Below are 26,910 nucleotides of genomic sequence, written 5' to 3'. Positions count from 1 at the left end.
CCCGGATAACTTCCTAGCTGTGGGTCTCCCATCACGGAGGGTGGGGCAGGGACTGTGGAACAGCTCGTGGTGTCGCCCCCCCACTGCCAGGCAGCCTGTGGGTGGCAGAGCTGAGCTGGGTGAGAGCCTGGGCGACCCCTGGCCCCCGGCGGCCCCTGACCCTCACCGTCTGTGGTTGTGGCCCTGGCCTGTCACCCCTGCCTGTCAGTCTCCCGAGGGAACACAGAGACCTCTCTCTGCAGGCTGCTGTTCTCAGCTCATCTCGGCTCCAGAGGCTGGCTGGGCCACCACCCCCTCCCAGCAGTTCTGCAGTGAAGCCCCTGACTTGGACGGTGTCCCGGGCCAAGCGTCCACTGCAGCGGCCTCCCGGGTAGGCTCGTGGGCAGAGACACCCGTGAGCAGAGCAGGGTGGGTGGAGATGCTACCTAGGGGTCAGAGGCACTGTTAGGGCTGGAGGCAGAGAACCTGAGCCTTCTCATCACAGGGCTCCAAGTGACTGCAGAAGGGAAGGGACCAGCTGTCCCCTCACCTGGGACCCTCCTGTCCCCCCGGTGGCTCCGCAGGAGGCTCAGGTCAGGAGAACCATGGTCAGGATAGAGTCCTGTCCTGATTCACGCTGGAGCCTCGGCACCAGGCTGCAAGGAGCCAGGCCATGCTCAGCTGACATAGCCCATCCAGGGAAGGTTCTGGGTGGGGAGATGTGCCCCTGATCCACTGGGGGAGGAGGCCCTGAGGTGGATTGTGGGGGGCGGGGACGGCCCCCAGGCCCTCTGCTGGCTTCTTCACCTGGGGTCCTTCCCTTCGAATCTTGCTGCCTGGAGAGGAAAAGGAGAGATAACAAAGAAAGGGGATGATCCCCAGGGGTTTATTTGAGATGGAATCAAAGTGAGGAAAGCAGATCAAAGCTGTGGGAAGACAGGTGCGCTCCCCTGCTTGGCTCTGCCAACGCGTGCACGGTGGCCACACACTTGCAGCCCCTGGGACAAGCCGCACACGTGTATGTGCCTGTGGTGTGTGTGAACGCGCATGTGCCAGAGAGACAGACAGAGACAGAGACGGCTCCATTTGGTGTTGCCCAGCACCCCAGGACTAAGTGAGCCCCGTGTGCGGTATGGGAGGGAGGGTTCTGACCCAGGGCCCCGGGGACACGGCCCATGGTCTCCCCTGCCCTGGGGGCCCGCTGACGACGGAGGGATACAGGGAGCCAACTGCTGACATCCAGCTTCCCAACCACCTGAGGACAGTCCATCTGGAGAGACTCAGGGGTGGAGGGGACAAAGGTCTTGGCACATCAAACATAGGGTTTAACACAGTACCTTAAACCCGGGCTAAAGCACAGCACTTTCTTTGCAGCCAAGGCAGACCCCGACCGCGCCAGAATCCAGGAGGCCGGCCTTGGCACCCCACCGTGCCCGCTGGCTCCTCCTCATCCCGCCTCTGCCCCCGGGCACCTGCTTCTCTGCTGCTCGCTGAGGATGGATCCTCGGCCACTCCTGTCGTCCTGGGGAAGCGCAGGAGTTCAAGTGCGTCCCTCCTCCTTACCCCACCCCGGAGCTGAGGCCTGGCTGTGCCTGCGAGGGGAAGGGCTTTCCACCTGGAGAGGAGATGTGTGTGCACCCAGGACCAGCGTGCACACGCACACACACACACACGCACGCGTGCACAGCGCTGTATCATTCTAGCAGCAGCCTGTGCATGCACACACACTCGCACGCGTGCAGAGCTCTGAACCGCTCGGTGCTGATGCCCTGGTTTCATCTCCAGCCCTGACTAGTCCTGGCCTCCAGCGCCGTCTGGGAGCCACGGGTGAGAGGCTGAAGACAGAGCCCAGGTGCATCTGACCCCGAGACCGGGAGCACGCCCAGGAGAGGCGGCCGCACAGGCCTTGGGCGCCGGGGACTCAGGCCGCAGGGACAGGCAGGCAGGACGCAGAGGCAGGCTGTTCCGACCCTGGCAGATGCCCGAGAGGGCCCCCCCTCCTGGAGTTACACGCTCCCCCAGTCCTGGTCCCCAGTGCCTGGAGAGCTGCCATGCCCTGGGGGACACGGGCAGCTCAGCGGTAACGACGTCCTGCACGCTCAGGCAGACGGCCACAGCCATTCTTGCAGGGGTCTGATTTGGTTTTTTTTTTTCTTGATACTTATTGAAACAAAAAGAAAATGACCAGGGAGTGACTGAACCCGCTTCCTGGAGTGCAGACGGTGTGCACGTGACCTCAGAGCCCAGTAACAACAGGGCCCAGCCCCCGCTGACATCGTCACCAGGGCCCAGGGCGGCCTCCAAGCACGACGGGCAGGAAGGAGTGTTCTCAGGAGCTGCTCTTCTGCCCATCCGAGTTTCTTCTCTGGTTATAAGTGGCCATATGGGCACCAGCCATCGACTCATCAAGGGCCAGCACTCAGGGACGCCCATGGAACCTGTCCAAGCAGCCCCGGCCGTGGACCAGTCTCTCTCGAGCAGTGATGCAGACAGGAGGTCAGCGCCTCCCAGGCTGCCTGTGACTCTGGCCTCTGGCTCTCCTGTGCCGAAATGAGCTGGAACGAGCCAGAATGACCCAGAATGAGCTGGAATGCCTCTCGAGATGCTCCAAGGTCGGCCGCCACCCACCTCCTCCAGAGCCACAGCCCCCTCCCACCGCGATGGGTCCCGGGCCCTCCCCGTGAGTCCGTGCTCTCCTCCCATGCCATCTGCCCGCTCTGGCGGCCCGTCAGCCTCCTGACTGCAGCTGTGAGCCCTGCAGAGCGCACGCGTGATGAGTGGGAAAACGGATCTGAAATCTTCCCTCCGGGCTTTCCTCTTGCCTCCTCCGCCTCGCCCCCCTCCAGGATCAGTTTATCTGCCAGTCCGGCCTCCAAGCGGAGCCAAGGCCAAGTTGGCGACCTGCCCTTGCTTGTCAGCTTCTCTGACTGGCTGACAGGGAGCGAGTCTGAGCCAGGAAGAGCTGTGCGTCCCCACAGCCTGGGAGGCAGCCGGCGGCCAGGAGGCTCTGCTGGGCTGTGAGGAGCTGCGTGTTTGTGTGGGGGATGTCCCTGGGCCTGGGGACACTAAGCCATGGCATGTGTGGCAGCAAGTGTGTGTGTGTGTTCATGTGTGTGTGGGTGTTCACGCGTGTGCACAGGCATGTGTTCACGTGTGTGCATGTGTGGTACTTGGTGTGGCATCTGAACATGCCCAGGCTTCTTGCAGCCCCTGCAGGTGACTCGGGGCACCTACACCTGCCTTGGCCTTGACATTGGACTCTGCTCCAGGCCCCTCCCCATGCTGTGTCCCTAGGGGACCTGTGCCTGGGACCTGGATTCTGGACACTGCTGGGTCTGTGCGCAGCGGGAGCCCGGGGCCTGGCTACGGGGCTCCCTTGGGAGGAAACGATGTGCAGAGGCACCACCTGCTCTGTGACCGTCCTCTAGGTGGGTGGTCCCGGGCGTGCAGACCCCCGCACTGTGGGGGCGCTGGAGAAGGTATGGAGACGGGCTGGGGCCACTGGAAGAGGGTGGAGGAGGACAGGAGTTTGGGAGGAGCCTCAGACGCCTCCCAGTGCCACCGGGCACTCGATCGAAGTGCCCTTCTCCTTCTGTAGAGTCGGACACTAGTCCACTGCGTCCTTGTGGAAAACCCCTTGGCTTTTCGGGGCCACGCCCGCCTCATTCATCCGTCCCTTCCTGCCCCCCTCTCTGCTCCTGGGCTTCCATGCTTGGCCTGTTGCACCCTGGGCAGTCTGGGGTCTCAGCTTCATGCCAGCTGCAGTCACACCCACGCAAAGACCCCACCTCTGTTTCTATCCCAAAGTCTCTCCAGAGCTCCGGAACGGCACTTCCAGCTGCCCCTACCCCCCTCCACTGGGAAGACCCACAGGTCCTCAGAAGCAGCAACAGGGGGCCCGGCTTGCCTGGCTTCGTGCCTCACCCGCCCACCCCTCTCTTCTGTCCTGGGGAAGCCCCGCACCCCCGTTCTGGAATCAGGAAGCCCAGCCCCGCGCTTTCTCTCCTTTCCCTCTCCTGGCTCCAGCTCTCAACACCCCGGGTCTTGACTACTTCTGAAGTCCCTGGACGGGCTTCCGCCTCCGGTCTGGCCCAGCGCTCCCCGCTAACCCTTGTGTTCTCACCGGGCGCCACATCCCGCCATGGAGCGCCTTCTCCTGCGTGCTCGGGGCCCCTCTGCTCGGAACCCGTCCAAGCCTGTCCAAGACCCTCAGACACAACCACAGGCTCTGCGGGCCCTCCGATCTGCCATGCCCCCTCCTGGCCTCCTGCGCACCCACCGTGCTGTCTGGGAGAAGGTGTCTGGGCGCTGAACCCTGCCCTCCGCAGGCTCCGCGCCCTCCTGACCCTGCGCTGTAATTGGGTGAAGCGGGCACGCCCACCCGAATCCCTGCCCTGTGATTGGAGGACAGGCAGGACCGCTCCCTCCCAGTGTCCTGCCACCGGTGAGGCTCTGGTGTGGGAGGAGGGGGAGGGGAAGGGAGGGGAGGGGAGGGGAGGGGAGGGGAGGGGTGGGGAGGGGAGGGGAGGGGAGGGGTGGGGTGGTTGGGTCTGGGGAGGGGGAAGGGAGGGGAGGGGAGGGGAGGGGAGGGGAGGGGAGGGGAGGGGAGGGGAGGGGAGGGGTGGGGTGGGGAGGGGAGGGGAGGGGAGGGGAGGGGAGGGGAGGGGAGGGGTGGTTGGGTCTGGGGAGGGGGGCTTCCTCCTCCGTGGCCCTGACTGCTGGGGCATCCCCCTCACAGACGGGTCTGCGTCCCTGTCCTCCCCCCAGGGCGCGCAGTGTCCCCTCCTTTCCTGCTGGACAGCCCTGCGGTGTCCCCCACTGTCCTCGAAGCCGAGCTGCCTGGCACTCGGGGGAGACGCAAGCAGAACTCATGCCCTGCTGGGTGGCTGGGATCAATCCTTCCCCTCCTGCAGGCCCCAGGGCACACCGCCATCCTCTGACTCCGAGCTGGCCTGGGTCTGCACTCCTCACAGCTTGAGGTGAACGCCCAGCAGCTGGTCACCTAGAGCTGAGGGGGCCTGGGCTGGGCAGCCTCAGCCCCCAAGCCAGGAAGACAGTCCTCTTTCCCATGAAGTGCACACGACCCCGCCCGCCCCCAACCCGGCCCCCCGCCTCTGTGTGCCTCCAAGGTGTCTAAGTACCGAGTCACCAAGTTACCGATCTGGGGCATCGCGAACACCCCCACATGCAGACCACCAGCTCTCCGCTCCTTCCTCTCCCCACCAGAGCCGAGAATGTTCTGAGAGAGAAATGAGGTGCTCATCAGAACTGTGTCTAAATTTAGCAGATAATTTCAGAGCTTTAAATTACTGTTTTAAGGATGACCTCTGCAGTTTTGGCAAGCGCTTATGGATTCCCCCAAGCAATGGTGGCTCGAAGGAAGAGGATGGATTCTGGCAAACCAGGGCGAATTTGCTCCTTAGGGAGAGGGCGGCAGAGCGGGTGGGTGACCAGGCCTCACAGAGGCTCCCCTGCCTGCGTTGCAAGCAGCTCCCCGGCCACGGAGCACTGCCTGAGTCGCCGCCAGCCTGGGCTGGGGGCGTGTGACCCGCGCCCTGCTCTGGGCCTGGTGCGCATGCGCTACCCGTCCAGCCCCGCCAGTCCGAGCACCGCCGAGACCATCGCCCAGGGCAGCGGCTCTCAGACGCGGACGTGCGGACCTGCCAGGCGCTCACAGTCCTAAAAGGAGGCAGCTGGGCTGTGGTGTGTCTTTTAGAGGAGCCCTCATTTTAAGATGCTGGGATGAATATCTTTTAAAAATTCAGTGCTCACAGGCCAGGGATCTTTCCAGGGCGTCCTGCTGACTTAATGGCCCATGTTTTCACGTGCAGCTTTGGGGAACCAGATAAGCACAAGGCAGTTCGCCTGCCAGTGGGTCCCAGCAAGCCAGGGCCCTAGGTCCGGAAACCCGCATCCCAATCCTGTCGCTTCTCTGATAGTTGCGGCCAGCGTGGAGCCCGTGTCACTGTTCCCGCCCTGAAGGTGTCTGGCTACCAGGTCCCCTGCCTGGGAAATCCCGTGGACAGAGGATCCCGTAGTCCATGGGGGTCGCTCAGAGTTGGACACAACTGAGTGATTAACCCATGCCGGGAAGCGTGGGTGGAGTGTGGGTTCTGACCCCAGTGCAGCGCTGCTGGTGGGAGGCTGCCCTGCCTCGTGGGACGCTCAGCTTCCAGTGGGCGGGGAGCAGCTCCCGTCACTGTGAGCCCTGGAGTCAGCCGACGTTTCCCACTCCCGGCATCTTCCCACCTTTCCGCGCCGCGCAAGTCAGGGCACAGGGCCCACAGGTGCTGCCACCGCTGCCCCCAGGCAGGCACCCGAGACCCCGTCTCTGTGCACTGTGGTCCTGGTTTAAAAGGACGGCCACGGCTATTCATCCCTCTGCCAGGGGTGGGCCCTGTGACCTTTGGTCTCCCATCCCGGTGGGTGCATGTCTGCTCTGACGACAGAGGAAGGGGAGTGAGATGACCTTCTGAGCTGGGTGCTCTGCCTGGGTGTGGGGATGTTCGTGCGGACACGGCCCCTGGGACCCAGCAAGCTGTGTGGGAGCCTGGGCTGCAGAGGCCACGTGTTGACACTGGTCAGCTGGCTGGCCGAGGCCCCCACTTGAGTCATCCCAGCTCCAGTGCCAGATGTGAGTCAAGAATCTTCTAGAACATCCCAACTCCTGGCCATTCTGGCCACTCACAGCTGTTTGAGTCTTCAGGGAGCAGAGGCTGGCACCCCAGGCTGTGCCCGCTCCAAATGGCCGACCCGCAGAATCCATCCTGAGCTTCAGAATACAGCTGGCTTGTCCTGGAGCAGAGGGGCACTGACCCACCATGGTGGGCCTCCCTGTTCACACGTGTAGCAGGTTTTGTTGAGAAAATCGTATCTGCCAGATCTGCCCTGGGGCCGGCTTTGTCAAGCTGAGTGAATGCTGTGCCCTGAACACAGGGAGTGGGGTCATCTGCTCGAGGTCTCCGGCTGCGTGCCCACCCCTCCCAGCACAGACCTGGGAGGAGCGTGTAGAGCCTTGCCCTCCTGGGGTCCTCGTGTTCTGCCCACTAGGGTCTAGTGGGCAGTCAATGCCTCCGCCTCTAACCAGGCAGGCAGATGGCCTCACCCTGCATCCCCTGTCATCCCCCCGAGGTCTCCCAGGGACCAGGGCCCACGACTCAGGCATACACCCTCCATCATGGCTTTATTAGCCACGAGGGCCTCGCCTTCTCATGGCGAGCAGAGTATCAAGGAAGAGGAGGTGTTTGGGGCCCTGATTGTGAGGAGAGGGTGTCGGGGAGCTGACAGTGGTACCAATGGCGAGGAATTTGAGTGTCGTTCTGAATGCAGAGGGTGGGCGCCCGCCCAGAGCTCTGCTTCAGGGTGCCCTTGCAGCTGCCAGGAGGAGGAGTGGGCGCATCTAGGGGTGTCCTGGGGCGGCTTGCAGAGGGCGTGGCTGCACAAAGGTGGGGGTAGGAGTGATGGGGTCACTGCGGTTTGTTCCCAGGATGGCTGCTGGGCATGGAGAAAGTGGATTGAGCCCCCCTTCCCCGCTGTCTGGAAAATGCAGAAAACGGGGGTTCTGAAGTGGGTGTGGGAGAAGCAGGCTTCCCTCTGGACAGGTCACACGCGGCATGGCTGTGGCGCAGCTCAGTGGGAACCCTACACTGGCTTGGGCTGTTTGCACCTGGAGCTCAGGGACGTTCCAAACTGGACTGAGGTGTGGGGCTGCTCGACTGAGGGTTGTGTGAGGGTGCAGGCCGGCCGCTGAGATGGTGCAGGCTGGTGCCACTTCTCAGAGTCCACGTCTTTACTCTCCAGTGACTGCCTTGTGGCAGCTGCAACAAAGGGCTGCAAATGGGCGGCCTTAGGACAAGACAAACACATTCACTTACGGCTGCGGAGGCCAGAGGGTCACAGCAAGGTGCCGGCGGCCCGCGCGCCCTTGATCACCTTTCTCTGTTATTTGAGTCTGCAAACCTGCACTTCTCTTCTCTAAGCATGCTTGTGACTGGACCGAGGCCCCACCCTGATGATCTGGGGTAGTCTCTCCACATCAAGGCCCTTCACCACATCTCCAAAGACCTTCCTCCTTGTGAGGTCAATCGCAGGTTCTCACAGTTTTCTCCACACACGGGTTCTGGGGAGACAGTATGGAGAACAGAGAGCTCGAGTTTGCAGTCAGAGCTGCACTTGGAATTGAGTGCCTGGGCTGACGGAACTGGTCTGGGAGTCCTGGTTATGTGCCTGAGGCCCATCTCTGGGCTACTGAGGCCTCAGTTTACTCATCGCGTGGGTGATGACCTTGCCTGTGTCTGTCTCCTCAGCTTGCTGATGGAGTTTTATGAGCACACACATGTCAGGTGTATGGTCGGGAGGTCGACACACACAGGCCTGGACAGATCTGAGCCCTGGGCACTCAAGGCCAGCCCCTTAGAGGTGCCCTGGCTGGTTTAGCTGTGTCTCAGGCCGGGGGCTCTTCTGGGAGGGACCTGCATGGAGAAGGGGAGCCGTGGTGTCTGGGTGACCTCCAGCGCTGCGGCAGGGCTGCGCTGGGGGAGGGAGGAGGCGGGGGCCAGGCCAGGCTGGGCCGGAGGCTGCGGGGGAAGAGGGCCCGCGGGCTCCAGCACTAATGAGCCTTCGATGCCCGTAGCTGACAGGGGGCCTCCTAGGGGAGGAGAGCCTCAGAGGCTCTGCTGAGCCTGGTTCTCCCCACACAGCTCTCTCCATGGCAACGGGGCGGGCGGGGGCAGGATGTGCCAGCTTGCTGGGAAGCGTGGGCGCTGCTGTCTGCAGGCAGCTGGTGAGAAGGACAAAACCAGGGCCAGCAGCCCTGATTCCAGCCTGGAGCTTGACATGTACCCACCACGGCTTCACAGGGAAGCTCAGGGGCAGTGGCCTCTGTCCCACGTCCCAGAAGAGGCAAGAGAAACAGGGGGAGGAACTTTCCCACAGACGCAGCTAGGAAACAGACTTGGGGCCGGAGCAGAGGGCTTCTGGCTGGTGGGTGACCTGACCCCAGGGGGACTCTGCAGGGCCCCTCCAGGACCCTGGAGCCTTATTAGACCACAGGGCAGAGCCAAGCATGTCTGATGCTGGGAAGGGATGTCTGTGGGGGGAGGGTCCTGAGAGCGTCTGCACCCCGAGTTCATTTTGGGGCCGGCTAGTGTATCTTCCCTTTCATGCACTGGAGAAGGAAACGGCAACCCACTCCAGTGTTCTTGCCTGGAGAATCCCAGGGACGGGGGAGCCTGGTGGGCTGCCGTCTGTGGGGTCGCGCAGAGTCGGACAGAACTGAGTGCCTTCACTTTCACTTTTCACTTTCATGCACTGGAGAAGGAAACGGCAACCCACTCCAGTGTTCTTTCCTGGAGAGTCCCAGGGATGGCAGAGCCTGGTGGGCTGCTGTCTGTGGGGTCGCACAGAGTCGGACACGACTGAAGCGGCTCAGCAGCAGCAGCTCTGTATGTTCCCTTGGAGGCAGGCGTGGCGACCACTCCGGCATTCTTGCCTGGAGAATCCCAGGGGCAGAGGAACCCTGTTGGCTACAGCCCATGGGGTCACAAAGAGTCGGACACAACTGAAGCAACTTAGCACGCACGCATGCACACAGTATGTCTGTTGGCATGTGCACGTGTCCTGTTCAGAGGCATTAAGAATCGTTTCAGAACAGGGGACCACTGTTCAGAGACCACTGGAAGATGGAGGTCACGGGGCCGGGCAGTGGGGCCAGCTTCTCGGCCTGGGGTCACTCAGTGCAGGTTAACCCAGCTGGGAGGCAGCCCCCTCTCCACCACCTGCCCGAGCCTGAGCAGCATCCACGCTCACACTGGCTTCATCGATTCCAAATAACCCTTCCTGCACCTTCCACCCACACTCCTGCCCTGAGGATTCTTGTTCTCTCTGGTGATGGCACTTCGGTGTTTGAAGATGCCACTCACTCTCCTGTGGCCTCCCCGCCCGGGGGTCTGACGACAGGGGTCTCCCCTGGGACCTGGGTGCCATGGCTGACCCCAAGGTCTGGGGGCTCTCAGGGGAGCCAGACTCAGCCCTGGGCTCGAGGCAACACAGAAACTTGTCACTGGGAGGCAGGCAACTGTCCCCCAGGCAGGATGTAGCCTCCAGGAGGGGGAAGAAAAGCCCGGATGTGAGATACTGAGTCCAGAGCAGAACCCTGGCGATCGGGGGATGCAGAAGCTGTGGTCACACTGCAGGAAAGGACGGGGTCCTCTACCCCTGCCCACCCAGCTCAGGAGTCAACGGCCGTCTCACCTCTGCCAACTGTCCTTGAGGATGGCGGCAGATCAGCAGAGAGGTGACACCTTCGCTGGTGGCAGGTTTCTCTTTAGAGTGAGCTGTGTTTTTTCCAGGAGTCATGAACGGATGTGAGAGTTGGACTATAAAGAAAGCTGAGCGCTGAAGATTTGATGCTTTTGAGCTGTGGTGTTGGAGAAGAATCTTGAGAGTCCCTTGGACTGCAAGGATATCCAACCAGTCCATCCTAAGGGAAATCAGTCCTGAATGTTCATTGGAAGGACTGATGCTGAAGCTGAAACTCTAGTACTTTGGCTACCTGATGAGAAGAGCTGACTCATTGGAAAAGATGCTGATGCTGGGAAAGATTGTAAGTGGGAGGAGAAGGGGATGACAGAGGATGAGATGGTTGGGTGACATCACTGACTCGATGGACTCTGGGTAAATACCGGAAGGTGGGGATGGACAGGCAGGCCTGGCATGCTGCAGTCCATGGAGTCAGGGTTGGACACAACTGAGCAAATGAACTGAACTGAACAACGTGGAGCTGGGTCTCCTGTCCTGGGAACTTCGTCCCAGTCACTGAGGAGGGCTGCACTGGCCCCGCCCTCCTCACCAGGCCCCGCCCTCACCAGGCCCCGCCCTCCTCATGGCCCTGCCTTCGTCACCAGCCCCGCCCTCCTCATGACCCCACCCTCATCACCAGCCCCGCCCCACCCCGCCCCACCCTCCTCGGGCCCCGCCTTCCCAGGCCCCGCCCCGGCCTCATCAGGCCCCGCCCTCCAAGCCCCCGCCCTCCTAGCCGCCCTGTGGAGCCTGGCCGCGCTGCCTTGGGAGCCGTGCTTCTCCCGAGGGGCAGCTCAGGGTGTGGGGTGGAGGGTGACCGTCCGCCAAGGACAAGGAGACCACATGCACCAAGCGTGCACTCAGGCTAGGCCCGTGCGAGGTGCCCGCCCCTCCTCACGGTGAAGAAGGCTCTGTCCTGCGCGCGCTGGATTGTCTCTGTCTTAAGAACGCACCGAGTTTGAGTTTATGATAACATGAAGCCTGCAGCCTGGGTAGGTTTTTCTTAAAGCTCCATCTGCCTTTAGGTTAGCGACGGTTCCTCCGCGATTTTCACATCAATGCTCATCACTCTTAGTTTCGGGGCTGCGCGTGATTGTTCCCGAGGGTGCCCTTCCGCCCCCTGACGGGCCTCACTGGGGGAGGGGGCAGGGGCCGGGGCCGCCAGCTGAGGGAGTCATTTCAGACCCCCTTGAACCGTAGGAGATGCGTTCAGCTCACGATTTTACATCGTTGGGGACGTTTGCCAAGTTCGAAATCCACCTTCCCCACGACGCAGAAGGTCACCGTCAAAACCATCAGAGTGGCCCAGACAAGGAAACTGAGGAAGCCGGTCTGGAGCGGGACAGTTCTGGCCCCTCCCCTGCCCGCAGGATGTCACCTCCTGTGGGAGGATCCCAGACCTTCCAAGGAGCCCCACGCCCCTGGATACTCAGGGAAGACCACTGATGAAGGGACAGGAGATGGTCTTATTCTCTTCATGTTCATCATTTTTAAACTATTATTTATTTAAAGAAAAGTAATCCAATACGCATGGGCTTCCCAGGTGGTGCCAGCAGTAAAGAACCCACCTGCCACTGTAGGAGACGTAAGATCTGTTCAGCTCAGTTCATTTACATTGCTCAGTTGTGTCCGACTCTGCGACCCCATGGACTGCAGCATGCCAGGCCTCCCTGTCCATCACCAACTCCCGGAGTTCACTCAAACTCATGTCCATTGTGTTGGTGACGCCATCCAACCATCTCATCCTCTGTCACTCCCTTCTCCTCCCACCTTCAATCTTTCCCAGCATCAGGGTCTTTTCCAATGAGTCAGTTCTTCACATTAGGTGGCCAAAGTACTAGAGTTTCAGCTTCAGCATCAGTCCTTTCAATGAATATTCAGGACTGATTTCCTTTAGGATGGATTGGTTGGATCTCCTTGCAGTCCAAGGGACTCTCAAAAGTCTTCTCCAACACCATAGTTCAAAAGTATCCAATCTTTGGCGCTCAGCTTTCTTTATAGTCCAGCTCTTGCATCCACACATGACTACTGGAAAAACCATAGGTGTGACTAGAAGGACCTTTGTTGGCAAAGTAACATCTCTGCTTTTTAATATGCTGTCTAGGTTGGTCATAGCTTTTCTTCCAAGGAGCAAGTGTCTTTTAATTTCATGGCTGCAGTCACCATCTGCAGTGATTTTGGAGCCCTGAAAATAAAGTCTGTCACTGTTTCCTTTGTTTCCCCATCTATTTGCCATGAAGTGATGGGACTGGATGCTTAGTTTTCTGAATGTTGGGTTTTAAGCCAACTTTTTCACTCTCCTCTTTCAGTTTCATCAAGAGACTCTTTAGTTCTTCTTTGCTTTCTGCCCTAAGGGTGGTGTCATCTGCATATCTGAGGTTATTGTTACTTCTCCTGGCAATCTTGATTTCAGCTTGCTCTTCATCCAGCCCCGCATTTCGCATGATGTACTCTGCATATAAGTTAAATAAGCAGGGTAACAGTATACAGCCTTGATGTAAACTCCTTTCCTGATTGGAACCAGTCTGTTGTTCCATATCTTGACCTGCATACAGACTACATGGGTTCAATCCCTGGATGGAACGATCCCCCGGAGGAAAGCATGGTAACCCATTCTGGTATTCTTGCCTGGAGAATCCCATGGAAAGAGAAGCCTGGTTCATGGGGTCGCACAGAGTCAGATATGACTGAAATGACTGGGTGTGTGCAGAGTCCATATATATAGATGAGAAAGTCACACTGTCCCACTCCGGGTACCAGCTGGGGGACAGTCCTGGAGAGGCCTTTCCCACACTTGTCCTCTCCCTGAAGGGACAGAAGCCCAACCAGCTGGCGACTCTGCCCTGGGCTTCCTTCTTGGGACCAGCCTCTGCAGGGGGCATGTACCTCACAGCCGAGGTACTGCTGGATTGCTTTCGGATATGCTTATGGTGTCTATTTCTGTTCTAACAGCTGCTCTTAATGTCACTTGAATCTTCTACTTGGAGTGGTTGTTGTTCAGTTGCTCAGTCGTGTCTGGCTCTTCGTGACCCCACGGACTGCAGCACACCAGGCTCCCTGGTCCTTCACTGTCTCCGGGAGTTTGCCCAAACTTGCCTTTTCAGTCAGCGATGCTATCTAACCGTCTCATCTTCTGTCGCCCCCTTCTTGCCCTCAATCTTTCCTAGCATCGGGTTTTTTTCTAGTGAGTCAGCTCTTCACATCAGGTGGCCAAAGTACTGGAGCTTCACATCAATCCTTCCAATGAATGTTCAGGGTTGATTTCCTTTAGGATTGACTGGGTTGATCTCCTTGCAGTCCAAGAGGCTTCTCCAGCACCATGATTAAAAAGCACTGGAGGAGGGAATGCAAACCACTCCAGTATTCTTACCATAAGAACTCCATGAACAGTATGAAAAAGCAAAAATCTACTGTGATTGAATCTATTGATTTCCTACTATAAGCAATGAAATGATTACAGTATGTTTTCAAAGTATTTTTTCCTCTTTTTTCTACTTATCCCCTTTGTACTTGCTCGTTTTTCTCTATTTGCTTCTATATGTTTACATATACTTTTGTCTCTCTCACTTGATTTTTCTACTGTAAATGGTGACTTCTGACTCTCCGTCTATCAAAACAGAACAAATGAGGATGTCAGTGAGCCTACCTCCCTAGCCATAAGATGTGCTAAATAATCTGATTTGTCTTTTCATATAATTTCCCCCCATATAATACACACACAACATATTTCCATGATTTATTGATGAAAATAGTATCACTAACGCATAGTTTCAACCTCTTGTGTTCTTGCTCAAAAACGACTTGTGGAAATCACCTTAAATTATCCAGTGCAGCTAATTATTTTTAATGACTGTATAACGGTTGCTGGTACAGATGTAATAAGTCTTTTCCAGCTTCTCTCTAATTGCTCGGCATTCAGTTTCCTTTCAATTCTTGGTCAAAACAACTGCAGTGAGGACCTTTGTGCGTCATTAATTCATCCGACAGGCATCTTTGGGTGGACATGTCTTATGTTGTGGTGGTTTTACTTCTGTCTACATTTTTGAGGGGATCTCCAATAGATAGTGACTTTCTTCTCTATCTAGATTCTAAACACAATGGAAAAGTAAGCAAATGGTATGGAGGCAAAAATCACTTATATCACTGGGAGCAGCTGAGCTGTTGGATTCGGCAGGAGGTCTATTTGCCAAGGGGGTCCGCAGGGGCCATGACTGGGCCGACTTCTCCTCTGAGCTGCGTGTTCAGCAGCAGCCTGGTTCCAGCAATGCCTGGCTGTCCATCCCAGACAAACCAGCTCAGCAGGCGTAGAAGCAGAGCCGAGCATGCTCTAAGCCAGGGTGGGAAACACGGTTCCTTCTCACGTTGTTCCTGGGAGGGCCCTCTGGGAGTGCCGCAGCAGGGCCCAGAGTGTGCACGTCCCCCTCCACTGTGGCCCTGAGTGGCCGTCACAGTGAGGACTGTGGCTTCCGTCAGTGTGGCCCGTGGTGGGTGTCAGGGGACACCCGACTCACCCTGTTCCCAGAGTCCTCACAGGCTGCCTGCAGGCGTTGCACCGTGGCCATGTGGGACCTTCTCGAGAAGGACTCATCTAGCAAAGTGTGTCCGGGTGCTGCCAGGCGCCAGGCCCACCCCGGGCCCCGCGAGCCCTCCGAGCTCATCTCGCTTCATCTCCGCTTCATGTCCTGCTTCCCAGACGCCTCTCCTCCCTGGTGTCCACCCGCTGGGCACCTCCTTCCCGCTGCTCTTGGCTGAGCGTCCCGGTGCTGGAGGAGCCCCCTTGACCACGAATCCGCATGGACGCCCGATGCTGCCCTGGGTGCTGGCCCATCACTGCCTCCCTGAGCCTGTCCCCACTTGCCCGACGCCTTGAAATCGCCGCTCACCTGTGGGCAGCGTCCATGTGTTTCTCATTCCACTTTATGTAACTGTTTATCTGCTCACCTGTCCTCTGTATTTCCCAGCTGGGATCAGAGCTCAGGGAGGGCAGGACCTGTCTGTGCTCCCCGAGGTGCCTTCTCATGAAGCCTTCCTCCCCGCCGCCTCCCGCGGCATCGCCCCCGCTGCCTCCGAGGCTGGGCATCCCTGGGCTCCGGGCAGGCGGGCCGGGCTCGCTCGGTGTCCCTCTGTGCCCTGGGGTGCCGAGTGTCCCTTCTTTCCTTGTCTCGCTCACTGGGCTGTGTCTCCAGAGGTTCCCGGAAACTCTCTTCCACTGTTCTCCTGCCTCTTGGCCCGTGAAAAGTCCGAGGCGGCAGCAGGGTTTGGGGAAGGGGTCGCGCCCCATGTGTGGCTTCCTCCTTGTTGGCCCAGAAGCCTGTAGACTCTGTCTCGGGCAGCAGGGGATGGATGCTCAGAGGTAGAGGTCAAGGCGCTGCCCACACGGCCAGAGCCGGCCAGGTCTCGGGCCCCTGGAGCCCCTCCCTCAGGTTCAGACCGTGTTCTGGAAACTTCTGCTCCCCACACTGAGGCAGGGTCTGGACGCCTCCCCCCCAACTCCCTGGCAGCCTGTGGTCTCTCCATCCACGGACCATCCAGGGCCCTGGGCAAACCCAGGGGCATGGCAGAGCAGCCCCCTCGTGTACTTCCAAGTCCTGGCGTCCACCCTCCAGCTGCGCCTAAAGGACAGTGGGCTGGTGTGCTGCGATGCCAGGAGGCGTCCTTGTCACCGTGCTGAGTGGGTGACGAGTGGCGATTCCCAGGAGAGGAAGTGACAGACGGTGAGCTTTGGGCCCGAGCCCGGGTCATGCCTGGATGTGCAAGAGGTCATTTTCTCGCCGTCTGGCGCAGTATTCATGTAGATGAAACGATCCAAAGCCGCCTTAGGTATGTTCGGAACACAGTTGAAATCTAAGGCGATGCCACGTTGGGGAGGAGTGGCTTCCATCAGAGCAGGGTGCTGCAAAGCCTCGCACGGTCCTGCTCCCCAGATTTAAATGGCTTGAAACATTTGGGAAGGGGGCACCTCATCTGGAGACTGGAAGCCTGTGGAGGTCCTGGGCATCCTCTCCCCGCGCGTGTGGGAGGAGAGGCAGACGAGGAGACCCGGGGTTAAGGGCGTCGGCTGCTGGAGCTGCAGGGGGCAGGGTCGCCGTGGGTGGGCAAGGCTCCTTCTCAAGGACTTTGCAGACTGGTTGGATCCCAGTGCCCCTCCTAGCCCTGGGCTCCCAGAGGCAAGCTCCTTCTGGACCGGGGCTCTGCCTTCAGGCCAGCATCCGCACCCCACTTCCCATCCCCAGGCCCCTCGTTAGCCTCTCCTCCAAGGGGGAGATGGTTAGTGAGGTGTCCAGACCACCCACCCGCACACCGATCAAGGACACAGCAGACACAGAAGTGCGCTTTGTTAAGAAACCCCAGTTTTTTACCAAAAAATTAGTGGCTTGAACAGAAAAGCATATCTACCAGTTTAGGGGGTCAGGGTCCTCTCTGGTTTAGTCTGCCCCCTTATGAGCCAAAGAATGAGCTCAGAGGAAGCAGGGTGCACTGACTCTTGCTGGATCTCGGAGATGACGTGGGGGCTTTGCCAGCGCATTCCTGTGAGATTCAAGAGCTGGGGGTGGTGTTTGCCTGTGTTCACGTCCGCAGCTCCTGACAGAGGGCTGTACGTTCATGGTGTTGAGTAGGTGTCTGTCAAACACTGACTGGAGTGATTCTCACTGTGAGCTGGTTTTACCGACACCCCTGAAGCGAGTTGAATAGACAGGTTTCTGGGTCACTGCGTCCACACTCAGCAGGACTCGGGTCTGAGCCCAGCAAGGCTTCCATCTCGGGTCACACTCTTTGCCATCACAGGTAGTGAGAACTGGTTTCATTTGTCCTGAAACAGCATCCTCAGGGTTTCTAGGAGTGTGTTCGCAGCTGGGGTCTCGACGGTCTTGGAAACTTGGTCGACTCCCACCGTCCCTGTTGCCCTCTGTCTGCCCCGTGAGTTTAAGACCTTCACACGCAGAAGGGGTTCTGTTCAGTGCAGTTCGGTTTGAATGAACAGTTGGGTACCTCTTCTGTGTAATAAACTACTCCCAAGCTTGGTGGCTTGAACAGAAGGGCATGGGTGTCCAGAGTTTGGGGGGTCAGGTCCTCTCTGGGGTCTCTGTGGTTGCCTTGGGCAGGGCTTGGGGGCAGCCCCGTCCAAGGCCCCTCATGGGGCTCTGGTCCCAGCTGGCCGCTGCCCGGGGCCCCTCCCTGTGGGCTCATGGGCTAGCGGTGGCTTCCCTGGGACAGGGCCCTGGCGGCCTCCATGGGCTAGCGAGGAGGACAGTCATCGAATCTCAGGAGAGATGCCAGTCACCTCCTGCTCTGTTCTCTTGATTGACAAAGCATCCCCAGGTCCAGCCTGCAGGCTGGGTGAGGGGGCACATGGGGACAGGAGCCCCAGCAGGTTTTGGAGCCCAGAGTCTGCTGGCCAGGTGCCTCCTTGGTTCCAGGCACCCTCGTAGAGGTGTGGGTGCAAAGATGAGTGAGATTCGGTTCTGGCCCCAAGGATGTTATAATTTAGTATGAGAAATGGATATATAAGCAGAGTCCTGGTATAGTATTGTAAGTAAAATAATCGAAATATTGAAGAGGTATAATGGTAGCTCAGAGAAAGAATGAGAAGGGGCCAAGAATGAGGAGGCAAGGAGGGCCTCCTGGAGGAGGTGAAGCGTGAACTGTCTTCTGAAGAATAAATTCCCTCCCCAGCGCTGGGCAGCGGTACTGCGGCCAAGGTGAACACAGAGCCAGCCCCCCCCCCCCACCTGGCAGGCCTAAAGTTTGAGGGGCTCCTTTCCTTCTGGGACATGCCTGTGTTTCCCTTCATAACACCCCCGAGAAGTGGCTGAGACCAGCGCAGCCATGTTGCTCATCGGCAGTGTCGATATTGAAAGTGTTTCCGTCGGGTCCCACCAGCCTGCATGACGTTCTTGCCAAAATAGCCTTGTAAACACCAAATTTTGAGGAAGTCAAGGAAATTATGTTAATCATCTTCCTGAGAGCACGCAAGCCAAAGGGCTGTTTGCTGAGAATGTTGATGCAGGAGACGCCCTGCTCCAGTGAGTGTTCCGGTGGGCTCCCGGGTCTCCGGGGATTCCAGATGCCCTGCTGGAGGCCCTGCTGGAGGCCGGGCGGCTGGCCAGCGGGTGGGCGGCCGGGGCTGGGGTGGAAGCTGGGGCGCCTGCGGTGAGACTCAGAGTTGGCCGCCCTGGAGGGACACGCCTCCACCGTCGGTTCGGGGCCTCAGGGCTGGTGGCCACTCACTGCACTACACGTGGGGGAGGCAGGTCAGGGCCTAGAGGGAGGGGTGCCCCAGGGCCCCCGTCCAAGCTGGGGGTGTCCCAGGCTCACATGCATGTCTGGGGAAGCCGCCTCACTTGAGCCCTGGTCCCCGGGGCATCCTGCCAACCCCCCACACTGACGGTTACCGGCAGGCCCGCCCACAGAAACCTGTTTCCCGACCCCGAGGCACCATCTCACCTCTGGTTTTCTGGGTCTAGGGTGGTGCCTCGTACAGCATGGCTGCTCGCCGGCATTCACCAGATGCCTGGGCTGGGCAGGTAGTCGGCCACCCACCTCAACACTAGAAGAGGGAGGGCGAGGAGAATGTCCTGGAAGCTTCTGGAACATAGGCCTCCACCATCTGTAGCCCCTGCAGTTGCTGCTGCTGGCAGGCGGGCGCCCAGAGCTGAGGATGGACTCTGACCCCGCAGTCATCCCCCGGCTCTGCGACCTGGGCCGGGGGTCCCTCCTCTGTCGGGACCTGGGGACGGCAGAGGGTCCCTGGTGGGGCTGCGGGTGGACCTTGCCCGCGGGTGAGCGCCCGCACAGAGAGGTTCCCGGGGACGGCGGCCGCTCCCACGGCCTCCTCCTCGCTGCATCGTCTCTGCCTCCTGCTCCCGCCCCGTGTGCCCCAGGACAGGGCCCGCCAGGTGCTCTGCGCCGCGGCAGGGGAGACGGCCCCTCAGCCCCGGCCACCACCAGGCCAGGCAGCCCCTCCCTGTCCCCCCCGCAGGGTCGGGGCCATGGTCTCTGCCTCCTGTGGGGGTGGGCGAGAAGGGCGCCCCTGGGAGCTGGCCCTCTCCCCGAGGAGGTGGCCCCCGTGCGGCCGGCGCCCCACATATTATGACATACTGTGACACCTTCGTTCCCTTTCAGTCAGGGAGGCGGAGGCTTAGAAGGACCAGGGTGATGTCTGGGTTTTGGGGTGATGGGGCATTTTTGTTTCCATCACGCTTTTTGCTTTCCCTCTTCTATTTCCTAAACGTTTTGTCCCGAGCAACTGTGGCTTTTATAAAAACAAAGCTTTATCAGGGTCTCTCCTCCTCCTCACAGCTCCTCGAAGGGTCCTCTGGGGATGGAGCGCAGACTGGCACCGGCTCTTTGGGGAGCCCTGAGTCAGACATGCCTGAGCGACTGAACTGCTCTGCACTGGGGCTCCTGTCTGGGGGTCTGGGCCCCTGTCTGAGGGCTGTGTGCATCTCAGCACGGTCCATCCTGGGCCCCCTGCTCAGCTGAGGCATTTCTATGGGCAAATCATTATGCCTTGTTTAAAAATACCCTCTCCAAACCCATAACATGACCAGTATTTATGTTTGGTTAAAAATAGATCTTTTATTATAAAGAAACATTAAAAAAATCCATGAAAGTTTTAAGAAGTCTTTAAGGGAAAGATGCTTGCGGCAGTGGTTAATCACATGCTTCTGCAGAGCTGTGGGGCCACATTGATTCTTTTGTTTCAGGGATTAGGTGTGAGATCCTTGAGTGAGCACAGTGGCATCTAACAAGAGCGTCGGGAGGAAGTCAGCACCCCGGGAAGAAACTGCCTCTAAGCGGGGTGGGGGCTGGGGGCGCCCCGCGGGGGCTGCAGTCAGCTAGCGAGCTTGGGCCGCCCCTTGACCCTTGTCGGAGCCCTGCTCCCCGCCCAGCCTCCCCAAGCTATCCGATCTGATGCAGCAGGCCTTCTGGGGGCCCAGGCCGGCCACCCCCCACTCGCCTGCCTGCACCAAGCTGCCCGCCAGGCCCCGCCAGGCCCCGCCAGGCCCGGGGTCGGGGGTGGGGCTGCTCCTTTGCTGGAACCCACCCAGTGCTGCTGCCTCTGCCCGGCGCTGTGCCAGCAGCTCCCCCAGGCTGGCTGGGCCCGCGGACGCAGACACTGCAGGGACCCAGGGCTGCAGGAAACAGGGGGCTCTGGAGCCGGGGGCAGAGGCGGGAGGCACTTTCCTGCCCTTTCCTCCCTCTCCTCCCCAGCACCCCTAATGAACTCCTATCTCCAGCTGAGAAGAACCTGAACAAGATCATCTGAAGGTCCTTGAACTCCATCTTCCCAGCATGAACCCCCTCCCTGGGGTCGGGGGCTGCAAAGTCACGCATCTGCCCCCGTGCGTGAGTCCAGGCCAGCCCTGTGTGGGCCTCTGGCGCCCTGCTGGTGTCCGTGGCTCTGAGCCGGCTGCCCGGCCTGCGCAGAGCCCCCATCAGGGTCTGCGGAGCCCCCGGCTGCGGACGGAGCCCCCATCACTCTTAGGTCCGCTGCCGTAACCTTCTCACGATCGAGCTTGTTATCTAATTCTCGGAGAGTTCATCCTTCACCAAGTGCCTGGCCTGAGAAGCAGACTCTCCCTGCATGCGGCCGCCCGGGCCTCCCAAGCCCTTCTCTCCAGCACCGCTCCTCCCAGGAGGTGACACGGCCCCCACCCACCTGTACCTGCCAGCCGGAGGCTCAGGGCCTCGACCCCCACCCCATCTCATCTCAGCATCTGCTGCCAAGGTCGCTACCGTGCCTCCCCACCCCCACTCCCCCCCCCGCACCCCGGGTCTTCCCACCCCCGGCCTCCCCACCCCGGGCCTCCCCACCCCGACTCCCCCCACCCCCGGGTCTCCCCAGCCGTGTTCCCGCCTCCCCAACCCAGGTCGGATCAGCCCTCCTCAGTGGCCACCTAGGCTTCGATGCAGTTCTGTCTCCTTATCCGTGTGAGAGTGTCAGCCGCTCAGTCTTGTCGGACTCTTAGTGACCTCAAGGACTGTAGCCCGCCAGGCTCCTCTGTCCGTGGGATTCTCCAGGCAAGGATACTGGAGTGGGCAGCCATGCCCTTCTCCAGGGGATCTTTTCAACCCAGGGATCAAACCCGGGTCTCCTGCACTGTGGGCAGATTCCTTACCATCTGAGCCGCCAGGAAAGCCCGTCAGGTGACGCGTTAATGACATAAATGAGATCCTGTCACTCCTCTGCCCAGAGCCCCCCTGGCGGCTGAATGCCCATCACCCCCAGAAGGAGACGTGGGCGCCTGGCTCCTCCCAGCTTGTTTGCCTGGCCGCCGGAGACCCTGTTCTGAGCCCCAAACACCCCACGAGTTCTTCGGTTCCCGTGGTTGCCTCTGGCGTTTCTTCCTGGAATGCGGCTTTTCTAGCTTATCTCGTGGCCGAATCCTGTTATCTGTGTGCCCAGAGCAGCTGTACCCTCCCAGAGGCCATCCCGACCACAGGATTCTCAGCATCCACTGCCTGGCCAACAGCCCTGCCCCCCGCCACCCTTACTGGGATATCAGAGAAATCGTCCAAAATTAGGAAACCCCAGCCCTGAGTGACTTGAGGAAAAGGGGAATCAATGGCTCTTTTAACCAGAGAAGGACTGGTTTGACCCCAGCCGCAGGTAGGGACCCATCAGAACATCCGCCCTCCTCTCGCTGGGCCTGTGGCGGGGCTGACCTCCTCATTTTGGGGCAGGGCTGTGCGGGGCTTCCTCCATGCGCTCAGGATCCGATGAGCAGCTGGTGGAGAAACCAGCTCTTTCCTGGTTTCCTAAGACAAGGCTCCGGGAGGAGCTGCCTGGCCTGGCTGGTGGCAAGGGCTGGTCCTGGCGTGAAGTGAGCTGAGTGCCAACGGTCCACGTCGGGGCGTGTGCCCCGCCAGAGCTGAGCGCGGCAGCCCCCACCTGCTGGACTAAGCATGGGGGAGCTGGGTCTGTAGGGGGGTGTGGTGACTGCGAGGCGGTGCTGGGCCCCCGGGGGCTGTGGACACTCCAGGGCAGGCTCCCTGTCAGCTCCTGCTCGTCGTCTCCCTGAGACGCAGTATAGTCTGCCATTTCCCCTTTGTTTTATTGCCGTGCATCGCCCCACCAGAACGTAAGTGCTGCAGAGCAGAGGCCACATTATCTTTGAGGCACTGCGGTGTGCAGCTGACGGCAAACGTTCGTTGAGTGAATGAGAGATGGAGGAAGCGCAGCAGCAGACCCGGGGTCCAGGCTTAAGCTCCTCTTCCTCTCGCCACTGCCTCTCACGTCTCGGGTCTCAGACTCACCAGGGTCAGGGACCCCTTCGAGCTTGCAGGTCCCATAAAGGTGCCCGCACGTTCTGTCAGTGACCACGGGCCTGCCGTCTGTCTGTGAGTCGGTTTGACCCTTTGACCCGAGTCCTCCTTGGTGTGAGAAGGGCTGGTGGAGTTTGGTCCTCTGCCCTTGCCACGTAGATCCGTGTGGAGGTCAGCATTCACGCTGAATGAACCAAAGAATGCTTTGGTCCAGGAATTTGGGTCGCCTGCTTTCTGCAGCGTTGCCTCAAAGCAGCGTGAAGGCCCTGGATTCAGGCACTCACACCCCCTTTCCCTGCAAAACACTGGTATTGATCTACCTGTCTCCTAAGGCTGTTTGAATATTCATTAAGCTCGTCTCTCCATCATGAAAGGATGCATTTCCCACCTGTGATTCTATTCAAGGAAGACCTCGTCTCCTCAGTTTGGCTGAGCGGCAACGGCAGAGATTACCGGCTGTTTTCTCCTTCGCGGGTGCACAGCTGGATGCGGTTTACCGGCCTCCCTGGCAAGGAGGAGTGACGGGACTTAGGGTCAGCTCACAGGATGTGAGCGCGAGAGGCTGGGCCACTTTGCCTGGCCCGGGGAAAGCTCAACGCAGGGCCCCTCCACCTGCCAGGGGGAGATGGGCCGGGACAGCCTTGGCGGCCACCTGCTGAATGGCAGTTGGGCTCGGCTGAGATCCTGAAGTCTGTCCTCTCCGCCCCGTTACATGGAGAGAAATGAGCTTCCTCTGTGCTCGAGCCTTTATGCTTCTGGTGGTTTGTTTGTTTCACTAAATAGATTCTAACTTTACTCCATGATGCCAGTGATGTTGGAAGGAGACTCCAGTGAAATCTCAATCTTAGGGTTTTTGCTAAAGAGAAGCAGTGGCTGGAGGCTAAGTGGATGAAGAGAAAGAAATATATGTCAGTGGCTGCTTCCAGATGTCCGCTAGCAGTGAGCTGCTGATACACTGCATCTGCTCGTTTACTTGTGCGCTGTAGATCTGTGTGTGTGTGTGTGTGTGTGTGTGCGCTCAGTTGCTCAGTCGTGTCCGACTCTTTGTGACCCCATGGGCCAGCCCGCCAGGCTCCTCTGTCCGCGGGATTCTCCAGGCAAGAATCCTGGAGTGGGGCGCCGTGCCCTTGCGCGTGCGCTGTAGATCTATATTGTCGTACGTACATGAATGTGTAAAATGGTGTCCCAGCCCCTCTCCAGATGCAGAAAGCTGGGAAGACCCCATTATCAAACACATTTACTTCAAAAACTAGCACCTTCTTTGAAGCTCAGGTTCAGCATTTTTTTTTCCAACAGAATTAATTGGAGTAACATCATAAAAGATGAGAAAAACTAAAATATTTTTATGAAAAGTGATACGTGTTATGTGATAATTAAACAGGCTAATTAAGACTATTGGAATCCCAGATTATAGTCCCAAAGATTGGGGGGGCACCTGAAGGGGGTCCTGCCGTCCTGGGGGGGCAGCCAGGAGCCCGTCTGTGCCCTGAGCCCAGCCCGTGGGGGGTCCTGTCCTGCAGGACGGCACTGGCTCAGCCACGTGTCTCCTTGAGCCGCCCTGAGAGCGATGGGAGATCCTTTATGACAACCCCAGGGCGGTGTTCACGCCTCTGCAGTATTCCGGCGAATGACAGGCTGGGAATCGAGTCCTCTGGAGAAATGGAACCAGTGCAGCACCAGTCTGAGGGACTGGCTTGCTCACACATGGAAGCTGAGGAGGCCCCCTTGCAGGGCAGCTGGCAGGCTGAAGACCTGGGGAGCTCACGCTGCCCGTGGACTCCAAGGGCGTCTGCTGGAGAAGTCGCTCTTGCTCAGCAGAGGTCAGTCTTTGTCTCCAATCTGGGCCTTCACCTGAGAGGGTGGAGCCCACCCATGCTGGAGTGAGCCGTTTAGTCAGTCGATCAATTTCAGGGTTAACCTCATCCAAAAACACCGCTACAGAAACAGCCAGAATGGAGCTTGACTGAATGTCTAGACACGTGTGGCCCGGTCCAGATGGTCAGATCCTGAAGTGCGCAGTTTCAGGGGCCAGCAGATTTCATCACTAGAAGCAGACCATAAAATCCTGGGTCTGTGAAGTGCGCGGCCTTGCTCAGAATTACTCAGCTCTTCTGCCACGGGGTGAAAACCGGCAATGACAAAGCACAAACATGAGAGGGTTCCAATAAAGTTTTATTCATCTGAGCAGGAGGGCCAGAGTTGGCCGAGTCCGGACACAGATAAGCAGTAACAGAGCCCGTGGAAGGCTCTCTAAGTTCTGTCCATGCGTAACTGATTAAACCCTTTCAAAAATTCCCTGAGAAGACACAGGCACTGGCCTGACTGGGTAAGCTGCCCAAGGTTATTGGCTGGTTAGTGATGGAACCAGTATCCCAGCCAGGCACAATAGCCTCCAGGTCTCGGCTGCCAGGATAACACGACTGTCCCAGCTGCCCTGTTCCCGCAAGCAGAGGGCCCAGCGGAGGCTCAGTGCAGCGTGAGGCCCCCGGCGTCCCTCACTCTCCCCCGACTCTGGCTGTGGACCATCCTGTGATGGGCACCTCCATTGACGTTTCCAGGAGACGTTTCCCTTCCTTGGAGCCCCGAGGCAGTAGGTCTAGTGACTTTGCTTCTGTGAAGGGATAGTCATGTGACGTGAATAATCACAGCCAGGCAGGGGGCCAATGCCCTCTCTTCTCCTTCCTTACAGCAGTCACGCTCCACAAAGTGGCCAGAGCCTGGAGTCAGGGAACCTGAGCCGCAGCTCCTGGGAGACACAGGGTCCGTGAGTCGGTCGGGGCTCCCTGAGGAGCAGGGTGTGCACGTGCAGAGAGTGGGCTCCATCTCAGGGACTGGCTCTGTGGCGGTGGAGGCCGGGGACTCCTGTCATCTGAGCGGTCACCAGGCTGCAGGCCTAGAGCAGAGCAGGTGCTGCAGGTCAAGTGCAAAGGTCACTGGCTGCAGAATCCCGCCTCGCTCCAGACGGCCAGGCCTCCAGCTGATTGGCCGAGGCCCACCCGCACTGGGCAGGGCAATCTGCTTCACTCTCGGCCCGGTGGACACGGGAAACAGCACCACGGCTTCCTGCCAGCGTCTGGTTGCAGTATCGTTACCTGCCAGGCTGCCCACCACCGTGTGTTATGCACGCTTCTGTCTGGAGACACCCCACTAATCCTGTTGGTGCACTGATGCTGAACTCGGGGCTCACAGCCCACACTCCTGCCGGCTGGGAGCTTCCCTGTGAGGCCTGCCACACCCTTCTTACGCCTCGGGCACTGGCAGCACCCCAGTGTGACACCGGGGCCACCTTAGGCAAGAGCACCAGCAAAATCAGGCTCCCTGGCTGCTCAGACGGTAAGAAATCTGCCTGCAACGCGGGAGACGTGGGTTTGATCCCTGAGTCGGGGAGATCCCCTGGAGAAGGGGATGGCAACCCACTCCAGGACTCTTGCCTGGAGAAGTCCACAGAGAGACAAACTCGGCTATGACAGCTTATGGTGAACGATGCTGGATTCGTGATCTCCAAAGAGGATTTAGCTCTGGGACCAGGGACCAGGCCTGATCACTCAAGAGCTTTTGGGTAGCAGAGTTATACTAAAGTGTAAAAAGGGACAGACAAAGCTTCTGACATGGACATCAGAAGGGGGACAGAGTGCCCCCCACCCTGCTAGTCTTATTGAGGCCTTGTGTACTTTACCAGACCCACTCCGACAACACCCAACTTAAACTGAGAAGATGAAGATCAACGCAGAAAGGTCTTACCAGACCCGCTTCCACAACATATGTCTTAAGACAAGACGAGTCAAAATGTTCTCAAGAAGGAGAAACACGTCCTCAAGCAGCACGGTGGAGCTGGCGCTTTAGTCGCTCAGTCGAGTCCGACTCTTGCGACCCCGTGGACTGCAGCCTGGCAGGCTCCTCTGTCCATGGGATTCTCTGGCAAGAATACTGGAGCGGGTCGCCATTGTTGTTATATAATCCTTGGTACAGAGTTTAAGGAAAAACATATCCTTGAGCAAGATGAGTGGTTTTGTTGTGCTCTGGGCTTAAAGAAAAAAAAAGTTTGTCCTTTTCCTCCCCTTGAGAGCCGCAGACCCCTTTCACCTCCTCGGAGACCCTGGACTTCTTATCAACCCACCTAGGAATCGCCTCTCTCAGCTAGCTACAGTCCATGGGGTCACACAAGTGTGAAGGACATGGCACCGTGTAGACCACGAGAAGGACGCTTGTTCACGTGTGAGCTGACGGGGAAGGTCGCGTGTGCCTCTGACCCAGTGGAGCCGGGCAGTGTGTCCAGAGGCACACGCGTCTCGCCGCTCTGCAGTGGCCGAGGATGACCGTGAAGGCACGTGGGTGCTGACTGCAGGCCACCAGCAGGCCTCA

The 26,910-nt window shown here is 59.0% G+C and overlaps 1 long non-coding RNA gene across 1 annotated transcript; it reads right to left on the bottom strand.

The window, feature by feature from the left end:
* Positions 1-839: 839 nt before the first annotated feature.
* Positions 840-4,309, bottom strand: LOC138434492 (uncharacterized). Its single transcript, XR_011254811.1, has 2 exons — positions 4,103-4,309; positions 840-2,534 (listed from the first exon to the last, which is right to left on the bottom strand). It is a non-coding gene; the product is annotated as an uncharacterized lncRNA (long non-coding RNA).
* Positions 4,310-26,910: the final 22,601 nt, after the last annotated feature.

This window comes from Ovis canadensis, chromosome 2 (assembly GCF_042477335.2).
Source record: "Ovis canadensis isolate MfBH-ARS-UI-01 breed Bighorn chromosome 2, ARS-UI_OviCan_v2, whole genome shotgun sequence".
In the NCBI taxonomy this organism is placed as follows: Eukaryota; Metazoa; Chordata; class Mammalia; order Artiodactyla; family Bovidae; genus Ovis; species Ovis canadensis.
The sequence above is the reverse complement of the archived record's forward strand: the minus strand, read 5'-3'. Positions and strand labels throughout refer to the sequence as shown.